The following is an 18,899-nucleotide window of genomic DNA, read 5'->3' on the forward strand; positions in this document are numbered from 1 at the left end:
TTCTTTCTTAACCCCAGGGTGTGCACTAGAACAATAATTGATTTAAAACTTTAATATACACACTGGCTGATGTTGGAACTCTTCCATATGTCACAGGGATGTTTCTTTTTTTGAGGCAGGGAAAAGAGAGTGAGAGGAAAATAGGAGGTCATTTCATGAGAACGTGCCAGTGGGATACGTATGAAAGAGCAGAGTTAATGACCTTCTTGCAGCCCCTAAGCTATTTTTTGTGAAGTGTTCTGTAGCCCCAAAGGAAAGCAGAGGAATCTCCCTCCGTGCTAACATGACTCACCAGGTTAGAACTGTCTCCGTAGCCTGACCAATTATGTAGAGAGTTGGCATGCATTGTTTGCTTACTTCAAAAAAAAAAAGTTCCATTAGAGTAGAAAAGGCACATGGATGAATACTGGATTGGAAAGCAAGAAAACTGGGTTCTGGACCCAGCTTTGCCTCATGCTGGCAACCCTCTGTGGCTCTTTATTTCTGCTTCTCAGAGCAAGGGGAGGGCCTCAAATCATTCCAACTCCAACAAACATTTCATGACTGACCTTTCCCTATCTTACTGTTTCACAAAGGAATGAATGTCATGTTGGGAGAGGATCCCCGGTCTCCCCACCCACTCCCTGTGCCAACAGAACCTTCTGACACAACTGTCTACTACTATTAATACTTTCCTTGCTGTGATCACCTATTCTGACCAAAGACTGGGAATCATAAATCTTTTAATGTGGCTCACATAATAGCAATTTTAACAGTGAATGAACCTGTGTACTATTATTTTTTGAGAGCTAAGCTTGTCCCAGATGTGGAGGACACAAGGGTGCTTCCCTGGCATCAAGAAACCCATGGTCTAGTTGAGACAGCACTTTTAGTTAACAAACAATGACAATTCTGTATAGAGAAGGCCCATGTGTTCCTGAGAGGAAACAAGTAGAACATATACTTATGATGGCAGGAAGGTGAGAGAAGACTTGCCAGAAAAAATAACACTTGAGTGAGTATTTGAAAGACCATCAGAAGTTAGTGAAGCTGAAACAGAGGGAGGTGCTGATGGTGAGGTATCCCTGGAAAAGGAAACAGTGTATACAAATGTGTGGAAACTTGAATTCCTATAGTTTATTGGGGTGCAAAGCCCCCCGCTAGGCACAACTGGAACACAGGAAACGTCTGGATGTGATGAATGATACTGCTGGGATAGGCATGGGCTGATTAACACGCCATCTTCAATAACATGCCAATGATACTGGACTTCAACGTGTGGGTGTGAAGGCCATGCTAAGCAGAACACACAGGGCATCGGGTTAAAGTCTGTAAAAGGTACCCCTGGAGAGGTCATGAACGATGGATGGGAAGGTGAGGGAAGTGGTAGCAAAAAACCAGTTGTACATCTTGGCAAATGTCCAGGGGGAAATGGTGATTTCTCAATTAAGAGGAAGTGACAGAATAGAAATGAGGAGATGGACTAAAAGAGGTTTGGGAGCTGGGCAATGGGAATGTATCTTGACTTATTCTTCTCTTTTAAATATATCATCTTTATTATATTTTTTCCATTACCATTTAGTCCCCTCATAACCCCCTGCCCCCAGCAATCACCGCACTGTTGTCCATGAGTGCCCCTCCCACCTCTCTCAACTTTGGAGGGTGACCCTGAAACGACAGTTCCACTACAAGGCCCTAACTTCTCTAGATCACTATGTCACTTTAATCTTGCCCTAGCTGGAAATGCTGGGCTCTATCTATAAGTGCACTCAGTTGTAAGGAGTTTCAGAAAATGTTGCTATTAAACATTATTTTAGCTCGTGATATTCACAAGGCTGTCAATGCTGGTGGACATGCTTTCCTTGCTCTCTGGAATGACTCATACGGGACCTCTGGAACAATAGGTAGCTGTTGGCTTATCAGTTAAGTGATGTTGTAAACACTACAGGAAAGAGAAATAACTGTTATTGAGCTTTGGAAACATATACATATTGACTATATATTGACATATTATTTATATTCATATCATAATATGAATATGAGTATATATTCATATTATGAACATATATTGTCAAGGACTGTGCCAGGTGTTTGCACATTTATAATTTACAATTTCATTACTCCTCATGACTGTGTAGGCAATGTTAGGTAATTATTTCTAAGGTTACATGGCTAGCAAGCAGAGAAGCTCAAACCCTCAATTTGGACTGCTTGATTCCAAAACATCTATTTCTCTGCAGTCTGTTGTCTGTCTTTAGTTAGTTCTCCCCTACTCTCCTCCTAATACACAGTGCAAAAGAATTATATATATATTCTTTACAAGGAAATCATCTTTGGTAATGACACGTTACCCTTGTTCCTTAGATACATGACTTAGTCGATCCACCTTTTATTGGTTTAATGGCATGAGTTTATTGCAGCAACTGAGACAACCATGTTGAGACTAATTTTTTCTACTCTTCCTTTCTCCTATCTTTATACTTTTGCAAGACCTGGTTACCAGGCATAAGTCACTGACAAAGCTAGTGTAAAACTGGAGACAAGTGCTAACTCATTTATGAGTACGAATAAGAAGTCCACTGAAAATGGAGCCCTGAGCTAAAAGTCATGATTTCCAGATTGGAGACACTGGGCTAGTCCCAGAGAAATCATTCAATCACTCTGCGGCACAATCTCCACGTTTATAAAGTGACAGGCATGGGTGTGGTGATAAGGTCTCTTTCTGTTCCACTCTCAGCGATCGTGGTGCTTCTGATCTCATATTATGTTCCACTTCTGGACATTAGAATAAATTTATTATGGTAGAAAATCTTCCCCTTCTGTGAGCCTATGAACCCTTAAAGAGGTCAGCAAACACTTACTTTTAGATAATATGGCACACCTAGGATAACCAAGGGCTTTAATTTTCAAGCATTGTACTTTTTCTTCAAGAAGAGAGCTCTTGGTTATAGAAAAAACAAACATCTTTACCCCACAAACACAATCAGGACAGAAGATGTGAATCATTAATAACAATCTTTCAGCAGAATAACTGACACTGATCCTTCAAAGTTTAGTCTTTCTGTGTAAGTAGTACGAAATATCTTAAATGGCTGAGGCCTTTCCAAATAACATGTATAAAATATTCTGCTAAGTTAAGAATAAATGTTAGAAGTTTGGCTTTTATCCAAATGTGTATGAGGTTCCTGACTCAGAAATAACCCAAAACTTAAAATTCAATATGGCCTTTGGCAAAGCCTATAAAAACAAGGGAAATATTCTACATTAATAATGCATTTATAGACCACTATCTCTTTTTGTAATGTAGAATAATTAAAGTATGTATAGCACAGACTGAAATATGCAGAAAATTCAAACCCTGTGGGTTATATTTTCACATGATGGGTAGGGTTTTTCTTTTTCCTCCTTTCACAAACCTGTGCAAGAAAATCGTATCTGTTGGCATGGGAATAATATGCACATTAGCACATAAGAGAAATGAACCAAGGTTATATTAATAGAGTTTTCTGGAGCTGCTATTTGTAAAGTAAAATATTAGTAGCCAGCTACCACTGGCTTGCTCTCCTAGGGCAAGAAAGCTGGCCAAAGAGAGCTTTCCATTGAACCCGGATGCACACACTCCGTCTGTGGTCACATCCTCTACCCTTATTCATTTTTCCCGCTATGTAAAGCTTCTCACTTTTCAGCACTTTTTTTTTCTTTTGGACTATTCAGCCTTCATTATTCTGCATTTTTGTTTTGTCTGCTAAAGGTAAAACAAAGAATGAATCTAAAATAAAGGTAAAAGCAAGGTAATGGAGTGCAGAAAGTCAAGAGTTAGAGATGGAGGCCATGGGTGGAGTGCTCACCGAACCAGATGGGAGTCATGAGAGGGTCTCTTGCAGGTACTGGAGAGTCAGACTTCGGTATATACCAGAGTGCTCTTGGGAATGCACAATTTGGAAAAATAGGTAGTTGCTGACACAGGAAGGTCTGTGTTGGAAATAACCCATCTAGCAAGAGGTTTTGCAACCCAAGCCCATGGACGCTTTCAAAACTTCCTGACCCCAGCACCTCCCACTTCAATCATCATTTTAGGATCTTCAGAATCACTTCTCAGATTTGTTCTTCCCATTTGAATGATGTTGCCTTTCACCATTACACACTGTGTTCTCACAGGAGAAGCTGATACTGACCTAAATCTCTTCCTGTCCCCTTCAACCTTGAAAAATTATTAACACCTGGGATTTACAAGGGGCCTCAAATCATGAATTTTCTAGAACTCAGACCTTCTTAATACTTTTTAAAGATGCAGTTTATGGGGCCACATGGAGGATTTTACTGGGATTCAAAACATTGTATGTATGAAAAAATAAAGACGCATTGAAAAGTAAAGTATAACCAGAGACACTGAAATTAAGAACAAACTGACAGTAACCAGAGGGGAGGTGGGAGGGGATAATCGGGGGCAATGGTGGGGAGGGTTTTCAGGAACAACTATAAAGGACACATGGACAAAACCAACGGGGTTGGAAGCAGGGGAATAAGCTGGGGATGGCTGGGGTGGGGGGGAGTGGTGGGGGTTAAATGTAGACAATTGTACTTGAACAACAATAAGATAATTAAAAAGAAAAAAGAAAAATGGAGCATAGATAGAGTGACCAGGTTCTTTTTCATCCAAATTGGGGCAATTTTGACATTAAAATGGGGCTAAAAATAAAAATTATATGTTATGCAATTTTCATTTACTGGTCAACTAATTATTACCAGTGGATTTATAAATTATCATATTCAAAAATTATTTTCACAACTAAAATTCATTCTAAAAATTTCAAAAAAGCATAATGCATGCATAGCACAATAAGCATCTTCTTTATATAATCTTAACATTAGAAAATAACATAGGCAGAATTACAATTATTGGCAAATAGTCACATATATTAGTTTTGTGGCCATCTCTCTCACTGATAGAATATTGTTGGTATTTTTATGAAAAAGTGTTTTTTTGCTTTTAAGTGGTCTAAATATTTTAGACTCTTTCACAAATTTGCCTGCAATCTTCTTCATAGTGGGATTTAATGGTTAAAAAATTTGAAATTGTGGCATCTTTAATTTACTCTTCTCAAGAGACTATAGTATTTTGGTTGACAAATATTCTCTACAAGGCAGTGCTACCTGGTAAGCTCAGGATAATTTCTGCTACAGGCAGAATATTTTCACTGTAATTATTAACCTATTGAAACGAGTAACTATTTCATACCAAACATTTTCATGACTACTGTCTTTTCTGTCTTTTCAGAATACCTTTCTTTGGCAAATATTTTATATAAGCCAAACTTTTCAAAAACATTTTCTCCATTTATGACTCTTCGACATTTTATTTACTGAATTTAGATGCTGCAGAAAATCATATGACTTCTCAATTTCGCTCCATTCCAGAACAGAATATAAATGTATCTAGCTAGAGAATTGTTTTATCAGTGATTCTATAAACAAACAGACATGTTTGAAAATCCAGTTATACAGATTTTCAAAATCAAACCTGGTGCATGTTTTTTTATCCTTTAATTTATTCATTTATTATTTTGTTTTCTTAGGGATCAATTTTCATAACACTGTTACAAAGCTTCAAAACCTTCAAAAACTGAAATTTTGCTTTTTTCATTTCTACTTCTTATCAGCTTCATTGCGGTATAGTTTATAGTCAGTAAAATTTACCCACTTTGAGGGCAGGTTATGATGCATGTTGACAAATGTGTACAGTCATAAAACCTCTATAACAATCAAAACATATAATACTTTTTTCACCACAGAGAGTTCCTTTTGGCTCTTTGGAGTCAACTTTACTCTCCATCTTGGCCCTTAACAGTCACTGAAATTCTTCCTCTGTACTTTTGCCTTTTCTAGAGTTTCACGTAAATGGAACCATGTAGTCTTTAATATCTGGCTTCTTTCACATAACTTAATACTTTTGAGATTCAGAAGATTTCTTATCTTTAGGTTATCATCTCTATCTTTGTTTCCTTGTGTGTAATATGATTTTCTATTCCCTCTGGTTTCTTTTAGAGTTCATTATGATGTTCCCCAGTGTGATTTTATTCCTGTTTATTCTGCTGGACATTCATTGAGTTTCACGGATATGTGGATTTGCAAGTTTCCATCAAATTTATAATCCCTTTTCCATTATGTCTTCAAAAACTCTTTTACATTTTTTAGGAAGTATAAAGTAAATATTATTAAATTTTTAATTTTTATGAAGTTATAAAATGTACAAGTTTCATGTACTCCATAGTTAATACCAAACACATTTCTGTTCTTTATAAATAAGCTGTGCTCCCCAAAAGTTTAAATTTGCATAGAATAAAGTGATTTCATTGTCAATGTTAAGTTTTCAACTGTTATTTACAACAGTACTCACAATAATGCCCTATGTTTTGTTTTTGGCAAATGTATTTACAAAGCTTTCCTTGATTCCATGAGTAAAAAATATAAAAACCATTATTAGATTTGATTTTTCTATTTGAAGTATCTGAGGACATTGTCTCATGTAACCAAAATATTCCTCTAGAGAAATTAACAATAACAATTATTAACTCACTTTGGAGCTTGAATATTGTTAATTGTTAATTAACAATAACAATTATTAACTCACTTTGGAGCTTGAAAAAGAAAACTTAAAGGTGCATTTAACTTAAGAAAACTTAAATATACATTTAAAAATTTAGAAGCATAGGGATTTTATCCAAACAAGAAGCCAGGCTTCATAGAATGATACTCAAATGCACTTCATGCAATTGCAGTTGTTCAATTATCTCCCTTGGTCTCATTTTCTATTTTTGTTTTATTTTGAATAATTAATAAATTTTAAAGTAAATGCTGCCACTGATTCCATAGCATGCATCTTCAGTATTCATGTTACTCACGGTATCACTATGTCTCAAGTTGAATGATGAATATTGACAAACGTTTTATGCAAGTTATATGTTAATTACCAACTTATCCTGGGAAACAACAATTGAGCACTGAATCTTTTAACATGCACATTTGCTTTTGAGCACATTTCCACCGATGTGTTGGTAGCAAAATTAAAATATGCAATTAACCACTAAAATAAGTAGCTGTGGAGTTGGGATGTGAAATAATCGACAACTTCTGTAGAAAAGATTCAGAGTATATACATTGTGTGCAGGACTGCTGCCCCTATTTCTCGAACATATTTTATCCATACCTGACCTCTGGTTCCCTGTGTTTCCCACAACCCCACCTCCTGGCAGCTTGGTGGCTTCACGCATGTCACAGCTGGGACTACAGCACTCCTGTCTGCTGCACCAAGTGGCAGCAATGTTGAATATTTTTTCCTCCACTTCTCAGACCAGAAATTTAGCTTTTTGGAAAATTGTATCTGTATTGTATTTTTCCCATTACCATTTAGTCCCCTTATGCCCTCTCCCTGCAGAAATATGGTCAGTGTCTTGGCTGAGGTCTGTTATTTCAACATTTCATCCAGTTGTTTCAGATTTTTCATTTTTTAGAAACCAAATTGTTCTCACACCCTGTTTTTGTAAATAAAATTTTATTGAAACACAACTATGCTCATTACACATTGGCTATAGCTTCTTCCTTGCTGCAATGGAATAAACAGTTGAAACACAAGGACATATATATTTACTATCTAATGTTGTACAGAAAATCCTTGCAAACCTCTGATTTAAAGCAATTGAGTACATAGGCTAGCATGCCTTATTTAGTAAAATATCACTCTGGCATCAATTTAGAGACTGAATTGGAGAAAGCTAGAGTGGAAATGGGTAGACCACTGTAGGATACAGAAATAGTCCAGGAGAAACATTATAGAAGCCTGATTTGGGACAGTGGTCATAGGAACAGAAATAAATAGATGAATGAATGAAATGTTTAAAGAGTACAAAAAAACACCAAAATGGGCTAATGGACTATAAGTGGACAGCATTGTAAAGAACAACATGAAGAATAATTGCTACCTTCCTGTCTAGCCAAACTGGAAGGGTGGGGTGCCACCTACCTGAATCAGGAAACCCAAAAGAGGTTTGAGCAAAGATAATGACAATGGCTTTGGGCACGCTGATTAGATGTGCCTTTGTGATATCAAGGCAAAGATGCTGAGCTAGAACTTGAATAATCATCTGGACTCAGATCTGTGGTCTGAGCTGACAATATAAATTTTTAGAGTTATCATGTAGAGATGATTATGAAGCTATGTTCTGAGTCAAAAACAACAATAAATAAAATGACAAGAAATAGTTATTGAGTGCCTATGATAATGTGTGTTTGCATGCAATTTCATAGAATTCCAAAACTACCTATGAGATAGATTCTTTCATTTTCCTTATTTTTCAGATGAGAAAACTGAAGAGCGTTAAAAATAACTTAACCCATATTGCACCCTTAGTGAGAGAATACATGGTGTGAAAAGGATTTAGGCAGAGGATGACAGGCTCAGCTCACTTAGCAGAGATTCTGCATTTAATGTTGCAGCAAGGGGAACTATGAGGGGCTCTAACAGCTGATTGGTTTGATTGGCTGAAACATGGACTGAAAGGTGAGTGATTTAGAAATATCAGACCCACCTGGGTTCAATGAAAACAAAAGGACTCAAAGACTTAGGATGATTGGAATATTAAAGTAAGCTTGTCATTTAAGGCTGACTGATTCACTCTAGGAGGGCCCAGAAGACGTGCCTTTCACTGTGGCTATGAGAAATAACTCTGTGAGCAAAGCCCTGGTGTTTTTGAAGAGCCTGTGGCTGCTCATTTCTGTAGACGATGGCTTACAGTGGGAACTGTGGTTGCTGAATTGGGGAACCTAAATGCAATGGAAGTGACTGGATCCCAAGGTGGCAGAAGCCGAGTGGCTGCACTCCACTGCCTAAGGCAAGGTGGGTTACCTAACGGACAGCAGAGCTGAGGTGGCTGGGTTGATAGAATTGTAGAATGTCCTTTAGAAGAATGGGTTTTCATGCAATCCAGGTGGTAATATCTTTCAGGCAAGGTTCCCCAGAGGATGGATTTGATATAGACCAGGATCCAATATATGGTGCTGTTTCACCCACATCCACAGAACCAAGGGGTGGAAATGAAAGTGGCATCTATTATACCTAGTGATCAACTAGCAAAAATTTTTGCTTACCGTTCTGGTGACTTTATGCTCTGCTAGCCTAAACGTCTTAGTTCCAAAGGGAAGAAAGCATCTACCAGGACATACGGCAATGATTCCATTGAACTGGAAGTTAAGATGGTCACCCTGGCACTTTGTATTCCTCATGACTCTGAATCAAAAGGCAAAGGAAGGAGTTCTGTGCTTGTAGGGATGACTGATCCTGAAAACCAAGGCAAAATTGGGCTGCTTCTTCCCAATGGAGGTAAGGAAGACCATATGTGGAATACAAGTGATCCCTTAGTCATCTCTTCGTACTACCATGCCCTGGTATTAAGGTCAATGGAAAACTACAACCACCCAATCTAGGCAGCCATTGCCTTTCAGGAATGAAGGTTTGAGTCACTCCATCAGGTAAAGAACATGAGTAACATGAGTAGCTGGGGTGCTTGTTGAAGGCAAAAGGAATACAGAGTGGATTAAAGTGGATGGGCACTTACGAATACCAGCTGTGATCACATGACTAGTCACAGTAACAAGCACTCTAACTGTCATGAGTATTTCCTTCTTATTTTGTCGTGAATATATTGATATGCAAATATTTGCTTTCCTCTATCCCTTCCTCCCTTATCATGTAACATAACATGCACTAACTTTATATCATAGTATTTAAGTATTATTAATTTTACATCATAGTATTTAAGTTATGGGACATTGAGGAGAAGAATAAACATCACTCAGAGCTTTACCTCCTCTTCTGGGGAAGGGCTTAGTGATTTCGTTTTTTGTTTTTTAGTTGTACTGAGGACAGTTGTAACATGTTAGGCATCATGGACTATTGCCTTGTTATTGTCTTTAATTGAAGATTAAGTATGATTTAAAGAGATGTATATGATGTTAAGTGGACCAGAGGTGGACTTGTGATGGCTAATTTTATGTGTCACCTTGACTGAGCAAGAGTGCCCAGATATTTGGTTAAATAGCATTCTGAGTGTCTTTGCGAGGGGATTCTGAATGAGATGAGCATGGAATCAGTAGACTGAGTAAAGCAGATCACCCTCCCCAAGGCAAGTGGGCCTCCTCCTATCAGTTGAAGGCTTGCAGAAAATAAAAGGCTGAACGAAAAGAGTTTTCTCTCTCTGACTGTCTCCAAGCTGGGACATCAATCACCTCCAGCCTTCGGACTCAGACTAGGACTTATAGCACTGGTTCTTTTGGTTTGAAGGTCTTTGAACTTGGACTAGAACTATATCATCCATTCTTCTGAGTCTCCAGCTTGCTGACTGCAGATCTTATCATCTTAGCCTTGATAACTACACAAACTACTGCTTTACCATATATATTCTTTTTCTCTGGAGAACCCAGATGAATACAGGTAGAACCAAAGTGAACTTGAAACTTTCTGAGGAACCAGAGAATAAGTGTTTGTAGAAGGATGAAGCCATGTCTAAAGGACACAGGTGTCCATCTGAAGGAACTCTGAATGGCCAGAGTGGGGACAATCTGAGCAACACAATGATGGCAGGACTGGATTCTAACCCATAAAATAAATACCCAGGAGTACATGATGGCATGACTATATAATGAATAAAATAAAGAATGGAAGATGAAGAACAGCTCTATATTACAGATTATTTGTAAGTAATAAGTGTAGAAGGAGTAAGGAAAATAGAACATCAGCCCTGGAACATCAGAGTAATACTTTTGGCAGGCAAGATCCACCAGTGGCTGCTGATGTTAGTGAGCAAAAGTTGGAGGGCGAACAGGATACTTGCATGATCTCAAATTATCTTCCCAAGATATAGATTAATTCCCAAGGGAAACATTATAACATAATACTGGCAATTTCTTTAATCATGTGATCCAGATTGATTACACCAGTAATAAGATATGCTGACATTATATACTACAGACCTGATGTAATAAGAAGGGGGCTATATATCTGTGGCGGTAATCTTGCAAAAGACGTAATCACAAAGGAACAGCAGAAAAACCTAAGCTGAGAAATGTTCTTCAAGATGTTTTTGAGCAGTGCTTTACAAAAGAGTCAAAATCATAAAGACCGAGGAACTGTCACAGATGGGAGAAGACAGAGACATGACAACTAAATGCCACGTGTCCATCATAGACTGAACTCTGGAACAGAATGAGGAAATCGGAAAACATGGTGGAATCCAAAGGAAGTCTACATTCAATCAAGAGTATTGTATTACTGTTATTTTCTTAGTTTCTGTAATTATGCCATGATTATACAAGATATCAATATTAGGGGGAGCTGGGTGAAGGTTATATAAGATCCCTGTATTACATCTGCAACTTTTCTCCAAATCTAAACTATTTCAAAAATAAAGTCTGATAAAATCCCTTTTCAGGCTGGCAGCAGAGAAGACACTGGTAATCCCAAGTGAGAGCACAACCAGACTAGACTGGTTCTGATAGAGATTTGGATATGAAGGAATTGAGATAACTAGATAGAAACATTTTTCAAGAATTTGTTCCTAAAGAGCTGAAGAGCAACAAGGTGGTAAGCTGGAAAAGGGGGGAGGTCACTGGAGTTCGTTTTTAAGATGGGTGAGATTGTTGGGTATTTTAACGTTGATGGGAATAAACGTTCAAAGGAAGCAGTTTGGCAGCTACACTCACAAGATTTGTTGCTGAGATTAAGGAGGAAGGTGAGCCCAGTGGAGGTTTGAGGAGAGTGAGGTTTGAAAGAGGAGTTGGATGGAGGCAGAGTAAATTGGCTAAGAAATGGATTACAGTGGGATTACAGACGGATTGCAGTGGGTCCATTTGAGTTTGGTGGTCAGAAGTTTATAGGAGGCCAAGTTGCCATGATTCACGACAGTCTTGAGCAGGCCTGCTCATGTATGTCCAGTGTTGGAGAAAGCTCTTTGTAGAATAAACTCAGGGTTGAGACTTTATTAGACAAACAGAAGAGCAAGGTTTTGAAGGCACAATGAAAAGTGGAAGGATAAATCAATTTAAGTGTTAGTCGTTCTAAGCTGGACAGACTAAAAAGTCAAGAAAGGAAGTGGATAATGAATTAGAAGAAACGATCAATTAAAATCAATGAAACAACACAAAAAGCCTTAGGTGTGTGGGTGAACGATTCCATGGCATATGCATGGGTCTGCTGTATCTCCTTCTGGCAGAGATATGGCTGCCAGCCCTGTCTCAGGATTCATATTTTTCACGTCTGCTGAGACAGTAACAGATGGTCATCTGCTCTCCAGGTTCCTATTATTTCCTTCTTCATGCCTTATCTCTCTAAGTGTATGTCATAAAAACAAAACAAAACAAATAAAGCCACTGTGTTATTATTGTATTTTCTTGGAGTTTCCTGGAAGAGTGAAAGCAATTGAGTATTTTTAGTCTATTATCTTTACTTAAAAATAGTGCCCTTCCACCATTTTAACCCCACATATAAAGCTTATTATTTCTTGTTTCTCCTTTCTGCTGACTTTCCCTAGTGGCTTGTGTTCTTGTGTATTTGACCTGATTCATTTACTTAAATATGTATGTATTTATTTATCTGAGCTCATATCGTTGAGCTTAATCTCTGTGCATACTGAGGATCTAAATTAGGGATATTTCCTCCAGAGAGAAATTGCATCTGCTTCCTCTAGAATCTGGGAGTGGACCAATTTACTCATCTTTAGAGCCTATCAGACTCATATCCCCACCTTTGATACAGACCAAGGGTTTCTTGAGCATGTGATAGCTCTGATACCATTATCTATTCCAGGTACACTCTGCTTTTTTTATGTTACCTACTGCTTACTACCCCCTCTTAAATTTCAGCTTATGTTTTCTTTTTCTCTCCCATTCTCTTATATTATAGCAAGTCCAGTAATGTATTAAAATAGTCTGCTTTAATATACACAGAAATCTATTATGTTTTAGAAATGGTCTGTTCTAGTGTCTACCCTGGGATACTGGGGAATAAATAGGAAGGCTGGTGGGACTATGTTTTTGTATGTGAGATAAGGTGGGAACAGGAAGGTCACATGCTTCAATAGAAAGAAAGAGGGCTTATAGCACAGTTAGATCAGGGTTCGAATCTTGGTTCTACTGCTTACCAGTTGAAAGACCTTCAACAAACAACCTAAACTTGTTAAGCCTCAGTTTACTGATGAACAAGATGAGGAAGCTAATTATGTACTGTTAGTTGTATGAGGATTACAGGATGAATATATATATATATATATTTCAATGAATATATATATGAATATGACCCAGCAAATGATCATTCCCCAAACCTGACCTTCTCACATGCCCTGTATCAGTAAATGGTATTGCATGCATATGAGAGGCTCGTACTGGTATTTAGTATATAATCACAAAGCATTCCTTGAAGAGTGTTAAGTCCTGGAAACATGCAATGCATAGTTTTGCTTATTCTCTTGGTTTGATTAGTTTTGTCTTAGTAGAAACATGAGTGAAAGAAAATTCATAGTTACAGATGCAGATGGTTTTTTTTTTTAAATCCAGACACGTTACATCTCTATGCAGATTTCCCTTTTTATTCTGGTACATTCTAGTACTAGGGCTCCACCAAAAAACAATCAGAGTTTCAACATTTCAAGAGAATGGTTAATTAGAAGTGCACAATCAACTTTTGAAAAGCCATGTGAACAGCTTTGACCTGGCTCTGATACAAGAAGGGCTGGCGGGGTTAATAGTGGGAAAACGTCTAACACTGCTTTTCCTCAGTGAGGACCTGCCTGGCCCAGGGCTGCAACGTCAAGGCCTCTGTCTAAAGCCAAAGAATCTATGACAAATAGCAGCTCACACCTGACAACAGTCAGGGCTTTAAACTCAGCAGGGCAGGGATTTGAAATTCTGCCAATCCTTGCATTTTTTTGTGATTAGATGTATTTTGCAAGTTTATAAGGAGCTCCAAAATGGATTCATAGCTCCACGGCTCCTTGTAATTTGGCACTGCCCCTCCAAAACTGGCTGTGGCTACCCCTCAGGTGACTAGAACTTCCAAAACTCCAAATCTTCAGTAAGAATTGAATTTTTAAAATAAACATATCCCTTTGGGAAGAAATGGGAAAAGTGTACACAGTATTTTCAAAAGGAAGAGATTTATTTGTCAGGGATTGTAACATAATGGCTAAGACTAGAGCTAGACTGCTCGCTGTGTGCTCTTGCCTTTGTCCACTGTGTAACCTTCGGTGAGTTAGTTAATGTAGATGTGCCTCAGTTTTCCTGGCTGAGAAATGGGAACAAAAATAGTATCTACCTCCCAGGTTGCTGAGAGGATTAAATGAGTTAATTTTATATTAACAAGAGCACTTAGAACAGTGCCTAGCACATTGAAGGCATTCAATAATTATTATTTGCCAACAACTTCCAGGGTTTGCGTTGTGTGCATCACGTCATCCAGTGTCCCTCCAGAACTTCAGGGCAGTGAAAAACAGGTATTTAGGATGATGTCTTCTCCCCCTCCCCGCACCAAACTTTCAATCTTCAGGGGAGTTTCTTTTTCCTAAGTCTATTATTCGGCAACTTCCCTTTCAAACCTGTTCTTCCTCCACTGTTCCTTCTCAGAGCAGATCATACTACCATCTACCCAGCTGTCCAAGCCTGAATCCTGCAAATCACCAATGATTTCCATGCCCATTAATTACAATACTACGCCACTTCTACTTCTGAGTTAAACTGGTCACATGCAACAATCAGCCTTGATGAATCTCCCGTCCTTACTGTAGGCATAAAGATCTTTGAAATGCAGTTCTTCCCTGCTTGAAATGAAGCCTCAAATCCTCATGAGTTAAAAGCCTCTTTCCTCCATTGTGGGTATTTCTTGTTCTTCTCAATAGAATGGAGATAGAGGAGGGGGGGAAGCAGAAAAAGATAGATGATTAAAATGAAACAGGAGGGGATGGAAAGGGAAAGGAAAAATTGAGTGTGGATTAGCATTTGGGTGTGGAATCAAGACGCTGTTAAAGTTTGTGAGATGATTTATGCAGTGCATGTTGCAACCTCGGAAAACAATCCTTTGAACTGTACACATATCCCCATGAGGCCAAAATATTGGACCATTTCCCCACAACAAGAGATGTATACAAATTCCTTTCAGCTTAGGAACAATCTGGATTCTCGCCTGGATTGTCTGATGTAAATGCCCATTCTCCCCGGAAAGGGAGCAGGCAGAGAGTATTGTAGTAATGATTAGGGATGGCTGAGAATAGCATTTTACATAAAAAGACAGTTGTCACCTTTAGAGCAAGTCTCATCTTACTTTAATAGCTTTTTTTCCCATTAATTTCCATCCAGATCTCTTCATTACCAAGAGAACTAAACAGCACCTACTCTGATCATCCACTCTAACATAGCATCAATAGTGTTTGTGTTTTAGTTTCCCAACTGGTTATCTCTCACTGAAACAGAGTAGAAATGAAATCAACAATATTCACATTTCTTTGATCTTCTCTAGGATCAGTTGTTAATTCTAAGGATAATTTCCAGAACAGAAAGTATTATCATGTTACATTAATGAGATGTGGAGAAAAGAAAAAAAAATGAGAAGGAGGAGGAGGTGGGGCAGAAGGAAGAGGAGAAAGAGAAGGAGAAAGAATAACAATAACAAAAGATGGAGGAGGAGGAGGAAGTCATTCCCTCAATGACACATATGCAAAACATAACTTAAGCCAGTTCTGCTAAGAAGTAGGCGTCACACTTGCCTCTGATCTCCCAGAGAAAACTTGACCTCATTTCTCTTTCTCTAGAATGCACGAAAGGGTGTGCTCCGCACTTTGTGGATAACTCATGGTCACCAAGGTACACTCTCCTGCAGTGAGGAAAATCATACCCCTTTTCCTACTGGCTTCAAAAGCTGGATAACAGAGGACATAGATTCACTTGTCATTGCCCTAAAGAATACTGTATGTATGTGTTTAAAGAAATAGAGAGACAATAAGCACAATGGCAAGTTTCAGATAGAGGCGATATCAATGTTGTGTTTCAATCCATGCAGGACAAGCCTGACATGAACGTACAGTGACATTGTGAAGACTGTCCCTTTCTCATTCTAGCCTGGGTCACTATTTCATTATGGTTGGCATAATAAGGAATTCTGAGGAGACCCAATCCACTGAACAAAGGGAGGATCCCTAGAGTGGGAAAAAGATAAAGGTGGGAGTAAAGGAAGAACTTTCTCACTATTCTTTCATAATTCAGTTTCTAATTTACCATTTTGTTGCTACAGTAGCACCAACTTAGAACAGTAGTATGGTGATATGCCCTGCTATTCCTTTTGAAATTCCTCGGAAATGTTCTGTGGCTTGCTCATTGTCACGAGGTCGATGAGTGGAGGGCAGGGTTATACTGGAATTCAAATCACTTTAAAATCCTTGACACTAGTGTTTTTCAGCTTCCCAGAGGCAAACCACTGGAGGGTTGCAGGGAAATTCTAAAAGCATTCTCACATCCTTGAGTGCGCACATTTTCTTGATCCACAAATCACAAGATACTCTGATTATCGCTATTATCATGCAGGAAATCTACAAAAATCGGTTGACACTTCAAAGAAGTACTCCTCTTACTGAAACATTTAAATAAATAAAAGGAAACCATGGCTCCATACTTGTGGTTTTGGTATTTTGGGGTTTCACAGATCAATATCAATATCACTCATTATATGTTTATAGGACTTAAAATTATAGTATTTCAAACTAAATAAGTGGAGTTTTATAGAAAACTTACTTCATGGTTCTTCCCCTCTAAAGATCAGTGAAAATGTTATGATGGGCCAGCACTGGTGTGAAAAATGGCATGTGGGAGCCCTGCTTCTCACCAAGTCATATCAAAAAGGGGAAGATTTCCGTGGACTTTGCATGTTGTGAGGGTGGGTTTCAGGAAGGGAAACGTGGACATGAAGGCCCTTTTCCCCACTCTGGGCTGAGTCCTGCCAGGCATCACCTGTGAGTGATTACAGCCAGCCAACCAACTACTAGATTCAGCTCTGAGCATTGCCACCTCCAAGCTCTGCCATGGAAAGGGACCTCACAAATAATTCATGTTCTTCCTAACTTAGAAAGTATTCACCCCTGTGGGTTGTGAAGGAGGGAAGAAACGGGCTCTCACAAATTTTGCCCACTTTTTAATCTACCATTCTGCATGGGTGAGCCGAGGAGTGTAACTGCCTTAGGTCCGTTACAATATCAGTCTTGGCTTTAGAAAAAAAGTGTGGCAAATATTGACAGACAGACTGATTCATTCCATCTGCAGAGCACCCACCATGTGCTGGACACCATACAAAGGGTATGACAATTAAAAACAAAGTATCTTGAAAGTAATAATAATAATGAATGTAAACTCTAATTTTACAAAATTAAAACCAAAACAAAAATCAAAGAATCTCTGCCATGAAAACACATAGGAACTGTACCTAATCTAGAACAGAGATGAACGGGGGTTCAGAGATGGGTTCACAATAGATAATATCTGAGTTAAGTCTTGAAAACTTAATAGGGACAAAGCAGAAAACTGTCTCATCTCAACTGGGGCTGATCTTTGTATACACCCACCATCCTGAGATGCAGCCAGACACTTTACCTGTCAGGAGAAATGTTTGCCTTGCTGTTTGTGCCTTGTAGGATCTTCTCTGCTCAGCTAAATGAGTAACATAAACAAGGACAGGACAACAGGGATGATCCTGCTGCAAAAGACTCACATCCATGTGGCCAGGCAGAGGGCCAATGCTAATCACGGCCTCCAGCACCTGCATACCCTCAGCTGGGGGGCTCAGCTCTCAAAGGGAAATTCCCATACAGGCTGTCAGCACCTTGCTGTCTGCCTTGGGACAAGGCTATCTAGGAACTCGCCTGAATGTTTCCCACATGCTGCAAGGCCGACTTCTCGACATCGGCATAGTTTTCTGATACTGTAGTCCCAACTGTAGCACAAAAGAATCCTTCAGAACCTGGGCTAGGAGGTGGGCTGAAATTCAAACACCTCCTCAAGTTAAAAGGAGGCACCTGTGTGACGCTCAGAGACATATGGGGAGAGGAGGGTCTCCTGTTGAACAATGGCTACCTTTAAGGCCGTCTTCATGAACAGGCTACCTATACAGTCCCAAAGGGCCCTGTGCTCAGAAGGGCCCCCATGCTTGTCTCAATGCTCTGCTGTCACCTTCATGAGATTATTAACAATTTTTTTAAGGAGGAAGCACTAACACATTTTCATTTCGCACTGGGAAACACAAATTATATAGTCTGTCCTAGCTACTTTTCCCACCAAAGAGGGTCGAGGGAGCCCAGTCAACATCCTGGAGTTCTACAGGAACGCTTGAAATGGAACAGTGGGTTATAAAATAGAGAAAATAAAAGTAAAAGTGCAATTTTATATTCTGTAAAGAAATCCGGATTGTTTGCTTACCCAAGGGCCCATCATTCAAGCCATTATGAAGTTTGCTACGCTGAAGTACCCATTGTATTTCATTGCTCTATGGGCCTTACACAGCCCTTTCCTGTGTCTTTAGCCTGGAGGAGCAGCCCCAAAGAGACACAATTCAGTAGAACCACATAAAAATGTATCACACAGTGGTCAAAGCCACAGCATCAAACCACTTCCTCTGTACCGACTTTCACCCCATATCCTAAATGGCGGGATATCACTGTCATCTTGTGTTTGTCTTTCGCTTTGCAATTTCAACCTACCATTCAGTTCCTTCTCGGTCACAATTTGAGTTCACCTTGTGGTGATGCTATCAGTTTTTCTTGGAAATATTTTTTTTGTATCACCAGAGCCTTGATTGTCATCAGAATTGGCTACATAATTTGTGGGGCCCAGTGCAAATA

At 38.9% G+C, this 18,899-nt stretch overlaps 1 protein-coding gene across 1 annotated transcript in view; it reads right to left on the minus strand.

The window, feature by feature from the left end:
- Positions 1-18,899, minus strand: part of HDAC9 (histone deacetylase 9) — an 820,804-nt gene that overhangs the window by 12,739 nt on the left and 789,166 nt on the right. The window lies entirely within an intron of this gene.

Source organism: Phyllostomus hastatus, unplaced genomic scaffold (genome assembly GCF_019186645.2).
Source record: "Phyllostomus hastatus isolate PE091 unplaced genomic scaffold, TTU_PhHast_1.1 phas_scaffold_78, whole genome shotgun sequence".
Taxonomy (NCBI): Eukaryota; Metazoa; Chordata; class Mammalia; order Chiroptera; family Phyllostomidae; genus Phyllostomus; species Phyllostomus hastatus.